We start from the raw sequence: 7,849 nt of genomic DNA on the forward strand, positions 1-7,849 counted from the left end.
AATCTTATTACAAAATGAGCTAACCACCATTTTTTAAGAAAGGAAAGCTTTAACATTTTCTGACCAAATCCCTTAAAATTACTGCTAAGTGTTGGAGCTGGACATTTCTATATTAATGGCACTGTATTTTGGAGGAGTTTTAGGATCCCTCCACCTGATTTTTATAAAGGTTTCTATTCATGTATTTATTAAATTTCTATACCACCCTGCATACAAAGATCACAATTTAAAAATAATTCCCAATCCTAAACATTGAAATGTGGGAATCATTCCAGCAGTCATCCAAATCTTGGGAGCAACTCTAGTTCATTTGTTGATATCCTTCATCATCTCTCCAAACAACTTCTTTCTTTTTTTAAAAAAGATACATTTATTTCTGTACCCTCCCATTCTAGACCTTCCCTTGTCTTTCAGACTTTTTTTATCCCTTGTTATATTTTCCCTGTGGCATATAATGGTTCACAGACTTCCAGTTCCACTTTCATGTTGATTTTTAGTCATTTAGTCATCTCCGACTTTTTGTGACCCCATGGACCAGAGCATGCCAGGCACTCCTGTCTTCCACTGCCTCCTGCAGTCTGGTCAGACTCATGAAAAATACATCTCTGGAAGCTATCATTTATCCAACTATTTTTATAAAGGTTGTATGTGGAATAACACTACTGCTGTACTCTCATATTACCATGGGTGCATTAAATTTTGAGCAGCATTTGTGGAGGTTTTGATAGGAAAAATCAGCCAAGGGGCACATGAGCCACATTTTTCTGTGTCAAAAAAAGTTACATAAATATCTTAAATAGCTGACATATGTACTAAACACTGAAAATTGATATTTGGCTCACGTCACATAGTGTGCTTTGAGAGGAAGGTCAATACTGCAACTTTTTGCAGTGAGTGAGAAGAAAGTATGGTTAAAAGTCATGTTAACCGGGTGAGAAACTGGATGGATATATGGCTTTAAACTATGGTTGTGCCCAACTCCTCAGTATAATTTTAACTATGAAAACAATGAGAACAATACATTAAAAAAAAAGAAACCAACAAGATTAATGACAACAAACCTTCAAAAAGCTGCTCACATTTAATTGCGATAAAATGGATCATTTAGTATATTTTAAGATTACATGCCCTACCCTTCTCATTTGAGATCGTTCCCTCTGGACATTGAACACAATCATAGCAGCAAAATTTCTTTCCCTCCTTCTTTTTCTTCCCGTAACCAGGATGGCAGATGTCATTACATACTGAAAGGGGTGGCACCTACCCAAAGATATAGGAACAGTTTAGTATTTGGAAAAAGTGTGCAGAATTTATTTAAGACCAGAAGATGTGCTATTAAAAACAGAAGTCAAATGGAATGGAATACAAGATCCTTACATTTAAAGGTGACACATTGTCAGGGAGAATTTGGAGGAGCAAGTGACAGAAGAGGCGGAGCAAGGGCTCAGGGATGCTGAAGTGCTCTTCACCCGCCAGAGGCTTGGGAAGGGAGCTCAGACTCTGGAAGGGAGGGGGCTTTCAAATCAACACAGAAAAGGAGGGAATGAAACGTAAGGATGAAAGATATCTCACGTGATTCCCACGCCTATTTTGTTGGCATGGGAATCAAAGGAAGCCGCTCCCTGAATCTGACTCAACGGGTTCGGACCTTAATCCTGAACTGTAGCTGTTTCTTGTACATATGTAATAAAGACTGTAAATATGAAGCTGACTGTGCCGGAGTGTTAATGTAAAGGGGAGACACCACCTTTACACACATAAAGTGGAAGCAAATGTTAAGGTAGAAATAGCTTCCTGATGATTATTAATTGCTATTTCCCACCTGAGTGAATCCTCTGTGCCATTTTATTCCATCCTCCTTAATGATTATCTTTTTGCTAGGATGAGCCTGATGTTCCAGCCTTCCCACTTTTTTTCTGACATAGGAGTTATTTCGGAAAGTGACCAGGTTTGTAATATCAAATCCAGCTACGAATTCTCCATGTTCATTAAATGTAATTTCATCTCCAGCACTGTTGTTGAATGAGATCCTCTGAATAAATGAGTGCAGCTATGCAGAGAGAGAGAGAGAGAGAGGGCAATGGTAACTCCAGAAGTCTGTTCTTAAACTGAAACCATTCTTAAACCGAGGCACGCTTTCCCTAATGAGACCTCATGCCGCCAGTGCCATTCCACCATTTGGATTCTGTTCTTAGACCGCAATAAAGTTCGCAAACCAGGACACTACTTTGGGTTTTGTGGAGTTCGTAAACCGAATTGTTCATAAACAGGACTGTTCTTAAACCAAGGTAGCACTGTAATTTTCTTTCATGAATTTATATTTGTTTTTTGTACGAGACAAAGTACTCATGAATTCCAGACTTATGCCATTATGATAGATCACAGTGTGGCAAAACATTAAGAAGTGTGCACTCAATGTAGACATGATGGTTGATTGTTTTATTTTCTATGAAAAACTTGAATAACTTCTAGTTGGATTTAAAACAACAACAATAAGATTTATCCATGGTGGTAATGCTAAGAGAACATTGAACAAGAATTCATGGAAGAGAAATTGGTCATTGGCATTGGCTACTGCATGCCAAACGATTGTCCTGTGGTTGGGTATTCACAATTGAGTTGGGCTTGTGAGGAAACATTACCTGCCACGGTTCTACATTCCAATGAGACAGTGTGTCCATGGCCTCCATTGATCTGTGGCTCGATCTAGAGGACTGCAAGGTATGTAAGGAATGTGCCACAGCATGGACAGCATTATAGACACTGTAGCTGTGGCCGGTCATGCTCATTTCAAAAAATGGTGCAGGAAGGCTCTCCAGCCTCTCTTCTCCAGTACATGCATTAGAGATGAATGTGGAGTTTGAAAATGAACAACTGAATGCTTGTGCCCAGAAAGTTTTGATAAAACCATCTTTCTCTGACCAAGAAGGGTGGATAGTGTGAACAAATTCTTGAAAGCCTTGTAGCTCCTTTGAATGAATTGAGAAGGAGATAGCACCGTGGAAAACTTGAATTTCAACATCTATTAACTTGTGTAAGTGATGTAATGTGAAGTCAATTTGGGCTGTGGTAATCCACACTTTTGCTTCAGAGAGCCTCTTTTTATATTCAAGAAAAAGTCCTTGCATTATTCTGGCCGACCCTATAATGCAAACCAACCACATAACTGATGAAATTTCTCCATGTATGACAACAGTTCTGATATTGCTTACACCGAGGATTGGCCAAATACTCTTTGCATACTTCTTAACTTGATTTATTGTGGCATCATGCATATATTCTACAGATCTTTCTGTGAAGGCTGAGCAGATTCCATTCCTGGAGAGTATTGGCTCCATTATCTTCAAAAAATGTTCCCCACTTTCATCATTTTTTGTAATGAGCCCGATCCATTTCCAGTTGAAATGGAGAAGCAATTGGACAATTCCCTGGTACTGAAGGCCTTCATTGGGAACCATGCGATAAAAGGAGGGACCGGTGATTAGATCATTCACTGCTGGTTGAAATGAGCCATATGAAAACTGCAAGAAGAGAGGAACAGCCAGACAATTGAGAATGGGTAAGGAGTATCTATTTGCTCCTTTCCGCATTCTAGTCTCATGGATTTAAATATTTTGATATTTTACTTTTTCATTCAGAATATTTACCACGTAATTTAATCTCTTGTGATCAATGACCATCTATACTAAAACATTTTAAAAATGAATAAATCCCAAAATAGTCAACACTTTCCAGATTAACAGACAGTTGTAAGCAAAACAGGTAGTCATTAGCTAAAATGTACCAAGACTGCCGCCATGACCATTCATTCATTCATTTTTTTAAAAAGTATCTTAAGTGCTGTACACTATAAAAACAATATCCTTTAACATCAAATAGATCCAGGTATTGCAGACACATAAAATAGGTTCTGATCTTATGTTCTTGTAAAAAACAAAACACGTTGGGGCAGCTTTTCAGTAACAGTAAGATACAGTAAATTTCCCCTGGGTGTTAATATTGCGAGAGGTTTCTAACTTTATTGCATCTGTAAAGGCATGAAGTACTTGCAATTGAACCAGGTCTTATCCCTGCCATCTCCTGACTTGTGCTTCTTCATAAGCGGTATCTTAACAGTTAATTCCTCCAAAAGGTATTTTGAGAAAGTCTCTTAGGTAGTTAGGCATTTTATAATGCAATACAACTCCAAATATTACAGCTCCTTTTCTATTTCTACATCAACTGGCACTCAAATTGCACTGGAAAGAAAGGGGAGAATAATGTGGCAAATTGCCCTCATACTGAGATCCTACCTGTGGAATCTTGTAAATGCCCAAGATATCTGCCATGCGTGAAGAAGTAAAGGAACTAAGTCCTCCGATTACTCCAATTATATTTTCCTGGATGCCACATTTGTAGTTAGGGACAAACTGATTTGATTTGAAAAGCAGGTCCAGAGTGGTTCGATAGGTCATTCTTGAATCAGAGTAGCTGTCGTAGATGTGGAACCCAAGGGTAACATTGGGCAAGATCTTAGGATTGTCATTGATTGTGTCAACAGCAAAGACCAAGGCCAAGATGTTCTGGTAGAACTTGGTCAAAACACTGCAAAGAAAGTCACTTGCTATTTCATGGGTGCATTAAACACGGCACAAAGTCATTTTAACACACTATTTATCTACTCTAGATCTCAAAGGCTCAGCTGATAAAAAGCAAGATGAGCAATAACTTAGTTATACAGTGGTACCTTGGTTTAAGAACAGTCCTATCTACGAACGATTTGGTTTAAGAACTCCTCAAAACTGGAAATAGTGTCCCGGTTTGCAAACTTTACCTCAGTCTAAGAACAGAATCCGAACGGTGGAAGCACACTGCTGGTGGGAGGCCTTATTGGGGAAAGTGTGCCTCAGTTTAAGAATGGTTTTGGTTTAAGAATGGACTTCCAGTACGGATTAAGTTCGTAAACTGAGGTACTACTGTACTAGAAAGAAAGTAAAATGTATTGTGGCAAGCTTTTCCAGTAATGTGCTTTCATACTTGTACAGTGGTACCTCGGGTTAAGAACTTAATTCATTCTGGAGGTCTGTTCTTAACCTGAAACTGTTCTTAACCGGAAGCACCACTTTAGCTAATGGGGCCTCCTGCTGCTGCTGCTGCGTCACCGCTGCACGATTTCTGTTCTTATCCTGAAGCAAAGTTCTTAACCTGAGCTAATATTTCTGGGTTAGCGGAGTCTGTAACCTGAATTGTATGTAACCTGAAGCGTATGTAACCCGACGTACCACTGTACATCATAACTAAGGGAATGTTTGGATTAGGCTTCAAACCAAACCATATTCGTAACATAGATGCTGTATATTTCTGTATTGCTTAGCTCAAGCATTTCCCTAAATTCCACTTTCTTAATTTTCCAAACTGCTGCTAAAGTCTGTAGAACAATTGCAAGAACATAGAAAGAGAGCAAGTGTTTATCTAATGCTTTGCTGCCCTGGTTCTTAGCTCACCTTAACAAGCTGTTTCATGACACAAATGGTCCTATATGCAAATACTATTTAGCATGAGCTTTAAAAAGGTTAAGGACCCCTGACAGTTAAGCCCAGTTGTGAACGACTCTGGGGTTGTGGCACTCATCTTGCTTTACTGGCTGAGGGAGCCGACGTTTGTCTGCAGACAGTTTTTCCGGGTCATGTGGCCAGCATGACTAACCCACTTCTGGTGAAATATGAGCAGCACAGTGTGAGCTTTAGATCTGATTATTTATTCCCTACGCTATAAACACAACTTTTCATTCAAAGGAACTTTTCATTCAAGGATGGTATGCATGGTTCTCAAAACTGGAAATAGTGTCCCGGTTTGCAAACTTTACCTCAGTCTAAGAACAGAATCCGAATGGTGGAAGCACACCGGCGGTGGGAGGCTTGTAAACTGTGTGACCTGACTATGTCGGAATTTGAACTCAAGTCTCCACAATCAGGAGTGAAGACGCTAATGAAAATCAAACCAATGCACAACAGCAAAGAGAGGCACGCATGTTCATTCCCAGAGCAACTCAAAATAGCTCCTACAGAAAATCGATAAAAAAGACTAAGTCTGTAGAGGCAGTTTTTGTCCTGGCACCTAACAGTCTCCAGAGTCTGGGACTGATGGCTCTCCACACAGCAGACAGAGTTGGTGTCAGCAATGAAAAACATTATCTATAAGGATTACACTGCAAATCTTCATGAAGACCTGAATATTATTAGTGATTTGAGGAGCACATATCAGGCAAGGGACATACAGAAGGAACAAATAAAGAAGTGTGGGAGGATGTCTATACCAGTGTTTTTCAACCACTGTTCCGCAGCACACTAGTGTGCCACGAGATGTTGCCTGGTGTGCCGTGGGAAAAAAATTCGAAAGATTTTTTTAAAAAATTCAAATTTTCGCCCACGAGGCGGGCGCCCGACTGTGTCCTGGGTATGGGGGGGTGGGGTTTTTGACCCCACCCTCGGCCAGCAGGGGCGCCTATTGGCGCTCCTCAGGGGGACACCCTCCACTTTTCTGATGTCCAGCCTGTGATTGGTCCAGACTCCAGCCTGGACCTATCACAGTAGGACATCATCTTCCGACTTCCTTCCCGCCTGAGCACAGTGTGCGCAGCAGCGGAGAGAAGAAGACGTCGTGACTCGAGTCACCAGGAGGACCAGAGAAGTTGTCATTTTATTTCTCTTCAGTCTCCACTGAATGCCTTGACTGGGTTAGGGACCCTTATAGCTCAACCTCAGTTGGTGGAAAGGACATGACTTTACAGGAGCAGGAGGAACTAACTGAACTGAGACAAAATCGTGGTTTCAAGCTAAGATTTGCTGATCTACCTTTGGACAGTTTTTGCTTGGATACTGCCAAGGAGTTCCCCCTTCTGGCAAACAAAGCTATTTTGACATTGCTCCCATTTTCCACTACATATCTGTGTGAGATGAGCTTTTCAAGCATGATTGCTATAAAAACTAAATACAGAGAGAGGCTGAGAACTGTTGACGAAGAGCTACGTGTGTGTCTTTCTTCGATTCCAGCCAGAATATCAGCTTTGTGTTAAGCCAAACAGGCCCAGGTTGCGCACTGAATAAAGTATTTTATAATTTTTCATATTTCTGTTTACTTACTATTTCATAATAAAGTAATTATAAAATACTTTCTTTGTGTTTATTTGATTCCTATTCAAGAGAATTACTTTATATATAGTCAATATAGGCACAGAGTTAAATTTTTTAACATTTTCTAATGGTGGTGTGCCTCGTGATTTTTTTCATTAAACAAGTGTGCCTTTGCCCAAAAAAGGTTGAAAAACACTGGTCTATACCACAAGAAGATAATGAAACAAAGTGAACAATGAACATTTCAGTAGTGTGCCCTAATAAAGAATCTCTAAATTAAACTAAAGACTTACAGTGGGATTTCAGTCAAGACCAGAGAAGGGTGTTCAGTGAAGTCGACTGGGCGGGAAATATAATGGATAAGAGACACCATCCCACCAATGAGGAGATCACCTGGCTCATACCACTCATGTGGAATATGTACAGGATCATTTCTGGTACATTTCAAAGCGTGCATTTTGCACTCAATGTTTGAAAGCAGCAGGAGAAGCAGAAAAAACATCCCGATGACAAATTTCCCTCCACAAATAGACTCACCAGCCTCCTTTCTACAGCACTATTGCTAACATCAGCCTCATTTAAAGAAGATGACTAGGGTGGCAGCTGACTTTGACAAATGAGCTCTTTAAAAAGGCAACTATCCACTTTATACTGGACCTCAGCACAGTTAAAAAAGCATATATAGCCAGTATAGAAACACCAACACAGAGAAAGACAATAGGCTGATAAAAATGGCA

This window comes from Podarcis tiliguerta (genome assembly GCF_965153285.1).
Source record: "Podarcis tiliguerta genome assembly, chromosome: 13".
NCBI lineage: Eukaryota > Metazoa > Chordata > Lepidosauria > Squamata > Lacertidae > Podarcis > Podarcis tiliguerta.